A 14,820-nucleotide genomic window follows, 5' to 3' on the forward strand; every position below is an offset into this window, starting at 1 on the left:
TCTGTATATATTATTATAGGATATACTGTACAATATGAAGTGCCTTGAGGTGACTGTTGTTGTGATATGGCACTATATAAATAAAATTGAATTGAATTGAATTGAATCTGCAAAGCTGGCAAAGCAAGTGTTAGCAAGGGGCTGCTTTTTTCACCCTCCCCATCGCACATGTCGGCCTATTTTTACTGGGATTCCCGATTGTGCTTTGGTAAGCCACATGTTATGTTTGGTGTGCATGTAGTAAGCTGTTATGTTGTAAACTGTTTGGATATGCTTGGGGGGTGGGGTAAAGATTTTGCTATATAAAATAGCACTGATCACATCAGCAGATTGCACCGCAATGCCTGTGAAAATTGATTCCTGACTCCAGCTTGTTGGGCTGATGAGCTGCCTGTCACCTAGCTCAAACGGGCTCTCCTCCACACCCTGCTAATTTATAAAGCGTTTTACAAGCCCGAACATTATGGCTAACAGGTGAATTTTTCCATATCAGTGCAGCTAGCTAAACAACAAGGGAATACTCAGTGCTTAAGAGACAGTTAAAGAGGACAGTATATCCTCGCTTTCTTAAACTAAAAATCATTGTTGCAGCCAGGAGCAGCACAAAAATGATCCCCTTAAACTAATTTTTTAGTTTTAGTGTCCCTAGTTTTTACTGAGTTTCTTTTACTAGTTAACTAACACAAACTAATGTAAGTCAACTGACACCAACCAACACAGTGACGAAACATTCTGTACTGACAGAAGATGGTGCTAAACATGTTTTTAAAACTTTAAGCCCTTATTTCTTAAATCCAGCTTCACAGAGTTACATCTATGGGAGTTATTGAGAGCAGGTTTCCATGGTGTAAATACCCTTTATACATTTGGTGTTTCATTTCCACTTTAAAGCTTTAATCAAAACCTCAATGCACTAATATTCATTATCACTATCAAAATCCTCAATGTAGACTTTACAATATAAAATGATACCTCTGGTCATTTATATGCTCAATGGCTAAAAACATCACTAATGGTGCATTTTTTCTTACATTAAACACAAAATACCTTAGCCGAGGGAGGGAAGAGTATTACACTTGTAGTACAACACCAGCTACAGTTAAACTTGAGGTATGCAAAAATGTAGATTTCAGATGGGGGGGGGGATAAGCAAAGGAATAGGCAATAGAAAATAATTTTTTCTGAGCGATCACTACAAACTTTCTCTCCCCTCCAACAGACTTTACGGCCAGACTGATTTGGCTACCATCTATACAAAATCCGATGCAGATGCAATGGACTTGAGGGAATATTATGCATGGGTCTGTTGGTTAAACAATAATTTTTTGGACTTGTTCAGGGGACAATGTCATCCACATAAAAAAAGAACATGTGGTGCTATTCATTCTGACAGTGGCAGGTATGTGACATTGTTGTTGATAATTCTTGTTTAAAGACGTGTTAAAAAAATACTTTTTGCATTTTTAGTAAATATTTACAAATAAGTTACAGCTTTTAGATTTACATTAATGGCTGTATTTGGACAAACTTTGAAAAATCTGTTATATGAAATTGGTGTGTGTGCTAACTTTAAAAGAGACTTTGAGAGAGTCTTCAGTTTTTGTTTTCTAGTAAGAAGTGGGTAATAAACAGAACCACTGGAAATTTTTTGCGTCACTACACGACCAATAAATCCTATAACACAGCTGGACACTTTGATTCATTTTTCTCAACCACTCCCTTTAGCTGAGAGAACCACAATCTGCTGCCAGTTAGCCACATTTCCTGACTTAGGCTGGAGAGCCGCAGTGTCTCCAGATACTTCAGATAACAGTGCGGCTCTTAAGTTTTAAGTTTTAAATGCATCAGATTCTTTCATGTTGTATTGATTCTTTCTCTTGAAAGGGTTTATGGAGCTGAATGCGACAAAAAATTCTTCTTCATGTGTGAAGGTTCAACTGAACTTATAACTCAGCCAATGAAATTTGATGATGCCCATAAATACTGCGAGAAGAAAGGTGGTCTGCTAACTTCGTCAGACTATGACCAACTGAATTCATTATTTGGTGATCAGGACTTTCCCATCTGGATTGGACTCCAGAGAGATGGTAAAGACAAACACTTCTGTTACAGTTTTGTAAACTAAAATGTAGTTCCATAACTCGGTCACACATTTTTTTTACTTTGCTTTTTTTTCACAGTTTAAGTCAATATCAGTAGCTGAAAATATAATAGCTTGCAAAATCTTCATCCTTAAGCATGTCTTACAAGTGAGATTCATGATTGTTTAGTTTATGATAAACTATTAAGTACTATTACTAAGTAATCTGGTAATTAAGCTAACTAACTTATTCAAATCTGTAGAGTTGGGCATTTTTTCCCTGCCCATTTTAGCCTTAAAGCAGGTGGTGGAACAGATTGATTACTTGAGAAACAGTAAACATATATTAACCTTATCTATGTGTGGAAAAAATTCATTGTCTTCTGCAGGGCAAACGTGGAAATGGAGTGCAGGCTTGTCAAACTACACAAACTGGGCACCGGATGAGCCAGATAACAGTAAAAACTGTGTCTCCATCTCGTCTCTCAGCTAAAGCATGACTACCCAAGACTGCTCCTCTCGGTTTCCCTTCCTTTGCTACAGGGCTGGACAGGACAGGACAGGACAGGACAACCTAGTTCTCGTAGAGGAGGATAACCTAGTTCTCGTAGAGGAGAACAAAACCTGGGAGGAGGCACTGGAACATTGCAGAGCACTCAGTTCACCCACAAGCTACGACTTGGTCAGCATACAGCCTGAAGACTACGATTATGTAATGAAAAAGTTGGTGGAGGCCAATGCTGAAGAGGTGGGTTCAAATTCAGTGACTCATGCATGAAATGTTTACATGAGATTTGCTTTCATGTTGTTGGTTAGAATGAGAACATGCAGCCAACATCTAACCACTGAAGAATCAAATCAATCAGAATCAAAAGTGAAATCCATACAAGATATGTGTAGTCCAGAATAGTAACATATTCTGGCTATTTGTATAAATGATTTACATGGCCATATTCAACCTTATTTGCAGTCTTTTGCCATTTATAACACTTTAATAGCATATTATGGAAAATGCTTTTTCAGCTGCAAGAGATTTTTCTGTTGCCACAATCGGTGGAATAATTGACTATGAATATATCCATGTATTTTCACTAGCTGCTTTTCCCCCCTAGGTGTGGACAGGTCTGCGTTTCCTGGCTGGTAAATGGCTGTGGGTGAATGGCGCAGATATGTTGTACTCTGACCTGCCCCTCTGCCCCCCAATGGTACAGCGCTGTGGAGTCTTATCCACAAACAGCACAGGCAGTATGGAGAACAGAGACTGTGCAGAGAGAAAATATTTTATGTGCTATAGGAAGTAGGGCCCTCAACATCTCTAAAATCATCACCATTAGGGTGGTCCCAAAAATAATTTACAAAATTTACAAAAGACAAACCACTTGAATTTCTCAAATGCATACATTTGTGCTCAAGAGTTTACTTTGGCTTATCATGGGCATGAACATCATGGTGTACTTTCTGTTTTAATGATTCATTTGAATTTTTTTATGGGATCATGGGATTGTACAGCATCCATCTTAGTGACTTTAAAAAAATAAGACTTGGGTGCACAAGTTTGAATTTATTTTGGATTCTCTCTGATCTACATATGATCAAAATTATAGATAAATATTTGGTTAAATGACCCTTTAGCAAGCTGCAACTTGACCAGAAGGTTATGATGGTCATCAACAAGCTTCTGGCATAACTCTGGTTTAATATCTTCATTTTTTTTTTTCCAGAAGCTTAATATTTTCCTGCTTTATCCCAAAACCCAGTTTTGATGTTTGGGATCATTGTCCCGTTTAAAGGTCCAATTATTTCAAATTTTTAACTGTAGCTGCAGTTTTAACTGTAAGTTGGAGAACTTGGAGGTAGTCCTTCATTATTCTAACATCTTTGCAATATATCAGCACCACTGAGATAAGAACAGCATTAGATCATGTTGCCACCATCATGCTCGACAATTGGTATAATGTTCTTAAATTTGAAAGCCTCACTTTTACTCCGCCAAACATACATCTTGTCATTGTGACCAAATAAGCTTTTTCTGCTCCAACCATAGAACTTTTTTCCCAAAGGTTTTTTTTCATCCATGTGGGATTTCAGCTGACTTTGAAGGTGTCAATTTTAGAACAGATTCTTCTTTCTCTCTTGGCGCACACTTAGTCCATGGCGGTGTAAAACTAGCTTCACTGTGGACAGTGATGCTGGTATTTCAGCAGTTTCCAGGTAATGGCAGGCTTTGGGGTAGTAACAGTAACACGTACCGAAAGAAGACCCAAAGTGACTACATGTCTGAATAACTTGTGTGCAGTTGTTTAAACTGATGATCCTGGAATCTGCAGTTGTTTAGAAATGGTTCATTCCATCCAGCTTCTGGAATCAGTTGTGTTGTGACTTCATGTTGTGATTTCATGGTGTGCATTATATTTAATTCTTTTTTATTTATGTAGCACCAAATCACAAAAACAGGTACCTCAAGGCACTTTATATTGTAAGGTAAAGACACTACAATAGTACAGAGATGCAGAGAAAAAAATACAGTAGAATGCCCCAGGTTGTCTTTAGGTACACTGTACAAACTGTGGAAGGTACGTTTTTGTGTAAGATGTGCTTAAGCATCTGGTTTCACAAAACCATTCTTCGATCAATTCTCTTCCGCTTATCCTTCATCAGGGTCGCGGGGAGCTGGAGCCTATTCTATTGAGGCTAGATGTAGCACCCTACTGTAGGCCTTTCCACTGTTTAAACTAGAAGAACAAAAAAAAAAGAATCGCATGAGCAGGGTTTAACTCCTTTGAATTTCAAACACAATTTTTTCTTGTCTGCAGCTCAGTGTGTTGTTTTATCCTGCACGCACCTGACATCACCTGATAAAATAAACCCGAAGAAGGATTTGCAAGAACAAGAGTTAACCCTCTAGGCACTAAGACACAGGAAAAGAAAAACAGCACTGGCTTTAGAACTCAAATTCAAATTCAAATTCAAATTTTATTTGTCACATACACAGTCACACACAGTACGATATGTAGTGAAATGCTTACACAACTGCTCGTGACCTAAAGAAAAAAGAAAAGGCTATGAATAAGATAGGAAATAAATTAAAAAGGGTAAATTTAACTAGGAAGGAATAAAATAAAATAAAATATAAAAATTAAAGTTAAAAATGAAATAACTGTACAACACAAATTAGAATGAAGGGTAAATTTAACTGGGAAAGAATAAGATAAAATATATAAATTAAAGTTGAAAATAAAATAACTGTACAACAAAATACACAATACACAGTATAGAAATATATAAGAATGTATGAAGAAATATAAATATATATATACACAATAACAGCAGCTGTACAAGTATTAAATGGAAATGAAGAATATAATGTCCAGTGTTGTGCAATCCACATTTGTAAGTGTCTTGTGCAGTGCAAATATGCTTAGAGTGATTTAAGTGATGAAGTGAAAACAATGTCCAGAATGTTCAGTATGTGTGTAAGAACTATATGTGTGGGTCAGTACTGTGTGGTGGTGTGATTGAGAGACCGTATCGCCTGCGGGAAGAAGCTCCTCCTCAGTCTCTCTGTGTTGGTCTTCAAGGAGCGGAATCGCTTTCCTGACCTCAACAGAGAGAACAGTCTGTTGTTGGGATGGCTGAGGTCCTTCACGATCTTCCTGGCCTTGGTCCAGCACCGCCTGCTGTAGTTTGAATGTAGAAGAACTCCAAGCACAGCAAGCACACATCTGCAGTATACTCTCCCATTTAGAACTATTAGCCTGCCAGAATAAGTTAAAGGTTAAATAGTAATAATAATAATGTTCTAAATGGTAATGTAATGACCCTAACCCTAACCCTAAGATATCCAGCTCAGATTTGAAAACATCCGTATGTGCTAATCAGAAGGGGTTTTCCATAACCTGTTTTACATTTATGTTTTTTGTGGTAGGACGACACATTTAGTAATTTATGTTAAAGTGAGATCTGTAATACTGGTCTAGTCTCATGGTTATAAGTTTGAATAACATGTAAAAAATATGATGGCTAAATATAAAACTCTGCCCTTGCAATCTCTAATTCTGCAAAGAAAGTGGGCTGAGCCAATATTTTGGGGGTTTATTGAAAATTTTCAAAGACATATATATAATAATTACATTATGGGTTTGATTCCTCATGCTTTTGTATTCTAAATGATCCAAAATTAGCAAACATGGCAATAGCAGCTGTAGCCTAAAATAAAGGGTCTGCTTTCCTTTGGTGTGGCTGACTTGTATACATATTTTTTTTTAAAGAGCACACTGATTAACTGAAGATTATGCAGTAAATATTTGCAATTATGTCTTCACACATGTCAAACAAAATGGCTTGAATGTCAAAATAATGATGATTATAAACAAAATATTTCAAACAGAAATATTAACCAATGGTTATTGTAAATATACTTGGAAAACAAGAGTTTATCAGCAGTAAAGACAGTCTGCACAGAACTATTTCTATAAATTGCAGAACAATTTCAGAATTAAGGTCCTCAGTGTAAAATTGCAAAGATTTTGAATGAAGATTTTTTTTTGCCTGAAAGGTTGGAGTGTGTGTGACTATCTGATCACAATCTTAAAACAATAAAATAGAGTGTTTCATTTTAAAAAAAAAAAAAAAAAGTATATTTACTCTCATTTTTTAAACAAAGGCTAGGTATGATCTTAAAGGAATTTGCTAAACTTTTTAACAGCTTACCTTATGATTAGTGGATGACCTGCTCTACCTCCTGAGCCACAGCAACAGACAAAAACTAGCTCTAAAGGTAATAAATCTGTGCTTGGACCACATGGATATTAATGAGACTTTTGCAGAGTATAAAGTAAAATATGCAAACCCTTAGAAAACAGAGTTGTCACAGTGAAACATTTTTCCTAAACAGATTGCTTGCTTGATAGGGCACTGTCAGGTAGATTCTTTTGTAAAGCAAAAATTGTGAGCATGAAGTTTTTGAAGTGTTGCATTTTATAATTACCAATGTTCAGTGCAACAGCCTATCATAAACATGGTTGACACTCATTTCAATTACTGTAATCTATTGCTAATGCTAATTATACATGATTTTTTGTTTTTGAGTGATATTTAAAATTTGACTCTGTGTGTGAACAAACAATATAATGCCGTAGTAGTTTTAGTTGCAGTTTCTTTTTACTCCTTTATACCTGTGTAACTCGTCCCTTCATTTGCCATCATTCAAATGATTTGTGCACTTATGATGAAAAGCATGTGACTGTTGACTTAAGTGTTTAAACTAGTCAAATGATTGTTCTCATATGAAAAAAACCCCACAAACTTTAAAGTAGTGAGAGACCCACCTTGAAGTTGAGCATCTAGATGGACTGTCAGCATTGAGCTGAACCAGCTGTTACTCCCCAAACCATTTGCAGCAAAATAGCAAAGCAATGATTCAGAGCAGGTAACTGCACCAATTTTCTGCTTTAACACTTCTGCATCTGCTTAATTGATTTAAATGACTGAAACTATTTTAGCTGTTCAGTGTCCATTGATGGTTTTCATGTTTTTTTTTCTAAAATCTTTTACTGTATGATTACAAAAAAAATAAATAAGATACGATAAGATAACTCTTTATTGTCATTGCACAGTCATACATAGTACAGTAGTACAATGAAATTGGAAAACTGTCCTACGTCGGCACTACATATAACACAACACGACACATCACAACGCAACACGAACACCACATTGTTAAGTCTGTGTTTTGGCGTTTTGTCTTTCGGGTGAACCAGTTTTTGTCTGAGCGTGTTGCTGGGTCTGAAATGCACCGGGATGTCATGCTTGGAGAAAACTCTCCTAAGTTTTTCTGATACACCGGCTACATAGGGGATGACAATGTTGTTGCGTCTGTCCTTCTTATCCTCCCTCGCTGGTGTCTGGTCTTCATCAAAACACAGACTTAACAATGTGGTGTATGCTGTACAGTGCAGCGAGGAATGCCCAGACCTCTACATTGGAGAGACCAAACAGCCACTTCACAAGCGCATGGCACAACACAGAAGAGCCACCTCCACAGGACAAGACTCAGCAGTCCATCTGCATCTTAAGGATAAAGGTCACTCTTTCGAGGATGCCAATGTTCACATTTTGGACAGAGAGGACAGATGGTTTGAAAGAGGAGTGAAAGAAGCCATCTATGTCCACTGTGAGCGACCATCTTTGAACAGAGGCGGGGGTTTACGACACCAACTCTCTGCCATCTATAATCCAGTTTTGAGATCCCTTCCCAGACGCCTTAACGCCCACTCACATCCTGGGCCATCTGACCTCAGGAATTCGCATGATAAGGTGGGGCCAGGTTTCACAATGAACACACCCGAAACTCTGGCTGATTGGGACCCACACCCAGTTTCACACCTTGGCTCAGGCGATTACAGGATCATCAGGGGGTCCTTTTGTCCCTCTGTGGGGGGATACTCCCACTAGGTTTATATCTGGGACTCTCCACCATTTGACCTTAGAACTGAAGAAGCTTCTCGGATGAGAGGTGAAACGTCTTCAAGTAACTTAAAGAAGTCCAGACGCTTTTCTTTGCAAGCTCCTTTGACTACGATGACCTGGATGACTGAGAACCTTCACAGACCTCTTGAGACAGCGAGTGCTGTACAGGTCCTTCAGGGAGGGAAGAGGATGTCCAATGATTTTTTGGGCCATATTAATGACTGTTAAGGGTTCAAATATTAAGGAGGGATACAGGAGGTAATCCAATAACAACACTGATCCGGCCGGGTGGAGTCAAGCGATGATTTTAATGAAATACACGCGTGGAGAGACCACTGTACGCAGACAGCATTGATCTCTAACTAACAATACACAAGCAGATGTTTTATACCATTAGGGCTTAAATTTAATGACGCCCCTTCAACGTCAAACAGATACAATACATACATAGGTTTCAAAACCACAAACGTTTCATTAACGATTTTAACAAAGTTCAAAAGAGCATCTTCTTCGCCTCCGCGCCAGGTGTCTTCCGGTGGCTGTCTCCCCTCGCTTCTCCAAAACCTCGAACCCTGCTCTGCAACACACTAGCAATTCTGCACGCACAAAAATGCAGTGACCAGCAGATATCTGAACTCTCACCTAGAACATAGCATACAGTGTATGCAGGTGTGTGTGTGTATGTGTGCCCTGACCTCAATTGACACTCTGTGTCACCTCTCAACTCACCCACTAACGCTCACAGTCAAACAGAGGCCACTCTCAAATGTGTTAGCAATATATGGAATAAATGCTGTAAATGAATGCCACTACTTCAAAGCTTACTGAAAAGATATAAATGAACAAAAGATAACAATGAATCATCTGGAATAAAAGGTTAATATGATAACAGTATGCGTAAACATTTTAAGGCCATCGTAAAGCTATCTGTTACATTGTTAAAGCAATGATTATACCGCAGATTATATTGTACTGATAAAATACTTTTATTCAATCCCACATGACCCTCTGGAGTGCCTTTCTGTGTGCTGTGGTGCAACTGGAGAACCACACACCGATGCAATATGTCAGGACACTTTCAATGGAGCAGCGGTAGAAGATGGTCAGCAGCTCCTTCTTCAGGTCCATTTTTCTGAGGATTCTCAGAAAGTGGAGACGCTGTTGGGCCTTCTTTAAAACCGCAGAGGTGTTAGAGCTCCATTGGAGGTCTGTGTCTATGTGCACACCCAGAAACTTGAAACTGAAGATCCTTTCCACGCACTCCCCGTTGATGCTGACAGGCTGCAGCTCGGACTTCCTCCTTCTGAAGTCAGCTACCAGTTCTTTTGTCTTGGTGGTATTGAGGTCCAGGTTGTTATCTACACACCAATCTGACAGCCTCTGAACTTCAGCTCTGTACGCCGTCTCATCTTCCCTGAGATGAGCCCCACCACAGTGGTATCATCTGCAAACTTGATGACTGCGTTGTCTGGGTGGGAACTAACACAGTCATGTGTGTACAGAGTGTACAGTAGGGGACTCAGTACACAGCCTTGTGGAGAGTCAGTGTTGAGGCTGAGGGCTGAGGAAAGATGAGGCCCCACTCTAACTCTCTGTACACGGTCTGAGAGGAAGTCTCTGATCCAGCGGCAGGTGGTAGAAGGAAGTCCAATTTCCAGCAGTTTAACTATTAGTCTGTCCGGGAGTATCGTATTGAAAGCAGAGCTAAATGGCCTGTATTTGTATAGCGCTTTACTATTCCCTAAGGACCCCAAAGCGCTTTACACATCCAGTCATCCACCCATTCACACACTGGTGATGGCAAGCTACATTGCAGCCACAGCCACCCTGGGGCGCACTGACAGAGCTAAAGTCAACAAAGAGCAGCCTGGCGTAACGGCCCTGCACTTCCAGGTGAGAGATGGTGGCGTGGAGCGTTATAGCAATGGCATCTTCAGTTAATGTTGTGTGTTCTCACTCACTACAATAATACAATATGTTTCAGTGTGATGTTTTCTTTGTACGTTAGAAGTCTGATGACAGTGATGAAGACCTGCTCGGTTGGAACCTTCCTTCTCCTCCTTCTCAGCTGTACTTTATCCGGACTGGGATCAGTGGTGTCAAGAAATTACTCGTACATTCAAATACATTATACCTGGCGGGAGGCCGAAAACTTCTGCAGGAAGTGAGGCTTCTTTTTTCTTCTAGTTATTCATGCCCAATAGTATGTAACATAGCAATGTATGCAGTCATAAAAACTGAGAAAATTTACCATTTTTAGAAAATATTAGTTCATTTTCAATTTGATTGCAGCGACACATCCAAAAAGTTAAGGCAGGACATCAGCATCGGGCAGGACATAAAAGAGGTCCATCAACATCTAGGAACTGAGAAGACAAGTTATGGGACTTTTATAAGAGGAATGTTGTCCCATTCCCATCCGACATTCTAGCTGCTCAATAGACCTGGATCTTTTTTTGTCATATTCTTGGTTTCGTAATACACCTTATGTTTTCATCTGAAGAAATATCTGGCAAGCAGGCAGCACTGCTATTATGATAGATGCAGTATGAAATTTAGCATTGCCTTGCTGAACTATGCAGGGCTTAACCTAAAAAGGGCGTTATCACTAAAACAAAACTTAAGTAATGAGCCAAAACTCCATTAGTTGTATTTTGTCAGATGAAAGTGAAAATAAAAGAATTTGAATGAATGCCAACTTATGGCATTGGATTTAAATTGTTATTTGTGAAAAGTTAAAACAGTTATGGTAAGACTAACACTGTTATCTGTAATTGCCCTTGTCTTACGAGTTTGATGTGGGCAATGTTGGGCTGGAAAATAAAGTCCCATTTAATTCCACTCACCAAACAGGAACTGATCGCGTTTAACTCAAAACCTTTTGAAAGCTGATAAGGGTTTTTTTTGTTTTTGTTTTTTCTAATGTTTTTTCTAATGTTCCAATAGCACTGGCAGTCAGATTTGTTAAAATCCATGCCCAGTTGTCAAATTAATGGATTTTGTGTGTTTTTATTGACTTTATTTTCTTTTTGTCTATGAATTGGTTAGTGTGCAGCCTGAAGACTACAATGATGTGAGGAGCAAGGTGATGAACGCTAACACTGAGGAGGTGGGTTTATAATGCTATACATCTAAGAAATGTTTACTTTAGATTAATTATAATAATTATTATCATTATTATTAATTTTTATATGTGGTGTTTGTAAAGGTGGAATATGCTGACAGGCAAACCATTAGTAAACCAATGCTCTGTTGATAACTAGGGAACTTTTAAAGAAGTTCTGAATTGCTTCATGGCACAAAAGCTGAAACAGAATGCTATTTTTTCCTTTTTAGTGAGCAAAAAAAAAAAAAAAAAATCAGCTTGTCATTGTGTCTGGTTGAATGAAATTTCTTTACTGTCCCCTAATGTGTATGTGTGAAAAATAAAGTCATGCAACATTGATGTTGCATAATTCTGAATGATGCAGAATTATGAACTCAGGGAGGGCTAACTTATTTAACAAGTAAAAACTCACAGTACAGCTATCAGTACTGCCTAGTTGACCTCATAGACTTAATAGACTTATAATGGAGCTGTAGCAAGTTTGTAAAATCATAATTTTTTAACTAGCAAAAACCCACCTTATGAAAGTGTTAAAGTGGAATATGCTGAAATTCATTTGCATGTTATTGAATGAAATAAGAATTTGTCCCTTAAGCAAGACATGACTTTTGGTACTCTCCAAATCCTTGGACTTCTTGGTTTCTTGGTTGCTGCTTGGCAACTTGAAGCTTCAGCTCCCTCAGCAGATAGATTGGCTAGGCCATGACCTTAATGTGCTTCTTCTTTAGCCACCCTTTTGTTGCCTTGGAAGTATGGTTTGGGTCATTGTCATCCTGGAAGACCCATCCTCAATCCATCTTCAGTGTACTAGCTGAGGAAAGGAAGTTCTCGTCCAAGATTTTTAAATATTCTAATTTTAAAACAGTTCAGCCAACAACTTTATGGAGTTTTATTTATTTTATTCAGCTTATTTAGCTATATATCAATAACTGCTAAAACATGCTAGGTGCACTTCTCAAAGTAAAGCCCAATAGCTCAAACCACGAATGATCGTGCATATAAATCACAAATTTTAAACCTTTATTGTTCAAAAAGGAATAGTAATTGTCGTTTTTGTCAATTTTTTTGCAGTTGGGTGTGCCCTGTCATTTTGTCATTGTTATTGATAAGTCTTTTAAGCATTCTATGAGAAAGAAAGGGGATGTTTTCATTGTAGTAATTTGACCACTGGGACAAACTGACTCTCACCTTGAATTAAAGCTCTTAAAGATCCATGGAGGTTCACTGGCTGCTTCTACCCCCTAGGTAGGGGGGACAGGCCTGCTTTTCCTGGGTGGTAAATGGCTGTGGGTGAACGGGGCAGATATGATGTACTCTGACCTGCCGGTCTGCCCCACCATGGTAAACCACTGTGGAACTTTATCCAAGCATGGCACAGGCAGTATGGAAACCAGAGACTGTACAGAGAGAAGAAACTTTGTCTGTTATTGGATGTAACCTTAATGACATCACTATCATCATTGGTGTCCAGGCCATCACTGCCTTGTAGCTCCCATCCACCACCTCTGTTTATAATCACATCCCAGAAGGGTTTTGTTTTCATTTCATGTCATTTTTGACCAGGACATGTCCTTCAACGCACATATTAAACAAATATGTAAGACTGCTTTCTTCCATTTGCGCAACATCTCTAAAATTAGAAATATCCTGTCTCAGAGTGACGCTGAAAAACTAGTTCATGCATTTATTACTTCCAGGCTGGACTACTGTAATTCATTATTATCAGGATGTCCAAAAAACTCACTGAAAAGCCTTCAGCTAATCCAAAATGCTGCAGCAAGAGTACTGACAGGGACTAGAAGGAGAGAGCATATTTCTCCTGTTTTGGCTTCCCTTCATTGGCTTCCTGTTAAATCCAGAATTGAATTCAAAATCCTGCTCCTCACATACAAGGTCTTAAATAATCAGGCCCCATCTTATCTTAATGACCTTGTAGTACCATATCACCCTATTAGAGCACTTCGCTCTCGCTCTGCAGGCCTACTTGTTGTTCCTAGAGTATTTAAAAGTAGAATGGGAGGCAGAGCCTTCAGTTTTCAGGCCCCTCTTCTGTGGAACCAGCTTCCAGTTTGGATTCAGGAGACAGAAACTATCTCTACTTTCAAGATTAGGCTTAAAACTTTCCTTTTTGCTGAAGCATATAGTTAGGGCTGGACCAGGTGACCCTGAATCCTCCCTTAGTTATGCTGCAATAGACGTAGGCTGCCGGGGGATTCCCAAGATGCATTGAGTTTTTCCTTTCCAGTCACCTTTCTCACTCACTATGTATTAATAGACCTCTCTGCATTGAATCATATCTGTTATTAACCTCTGTCTCTCTTCCACAGCATGTCTTTTATCCTGTCTTCCTTCTCTCACCCCAACCGGTCGCAGCAGATGGCCGCCCCTCCCTGAGCCTGGTTCTGCCGGAGGTTTCTTCCTGTTAAAAGGGAGTTTTTCCTTCCCACTGTCGCCAAAGTGCTTGCTCATAGGGGGTCATATGATTGTTGGGTTTTTCTCTGTATCTATGAAGCGCCTTGAGGCGACTTTTGTTGTGATTTGGCGCTATATAAATAAAATTGAATTGAATTGAATTGAATTGTTTCTTTAGGTACTAGATATAAACTATGTTATAATCTGAAAAATTATCTTTCACAGAAGTTAATTATCAAAGAAGTCTCCTCTATTGATTTTTTTCATCATTTTCATTAGCACATCTGCTTCATACATGTTGTAGAATACTTTGCAATCCCTCTGCTTCACTGTAAATCATGTCATTTACTGTATGTAACACTATAAAGCACTAATACTAACACATCAGCTTGATGCGTTTGCATCAGTGTTGATACACTGACATTCACAAAGCATTAGTGATCTGAGGAAATGCTGTCTGGATTTCATGAGTGTAAAATGACGTCGTTAGTTCTAATTTTGGAAACATTTAATATTCTTAAAACAAGCTAAAAGAGATCTGTGTTTAAACTGGATGAAGTTTGTTGGATTTTATGACTAGATTTTTAACAGCTAATCAAATGCCATTTTTTCATGAAGCCAACTGCTTTTCAGTCATGTTTTACAGGTGTGACATGATGACTGTGACTTATCAATGTATCTTAATGATATTAAGTGTGAAAATGACAATAGGGCTTTGGAGTTGACGTCATGCCACAATGCATTGTGGGAGCAC

The 14,820-nt window shown here is 38.6% G+C and overlaps 1 pseudogene; it reads left to right on the top strand.

The window, feature by feature from the left end:
- Positions 1–1,957: 1,957 nt before the first annotated feature.
- Positions 1,958–13,091, top strand: LOC146394136 (secretory phospholipase A2 receptor-like; annotated as a pseudogene).
- Positions 13,092–14,820: the final 1,729 nt, after the last annotated feature.

The sequence above is a fragment of the Perissodus microlepis genome, chromosome 1 (assembly GCF_051167445.1).
Source record: "Perissodus microlepis isolate ML-2025 ecotype Zambia chromosome 1, ASM5116744v1, whole genome shotgun sequence".
Taxonomy (NCBI): Eukaryota; Metazoa; Chordata; class Actinopteri; order Cichliformes; family Cichlidae; genus Perissodus; species Perissodus microlepis.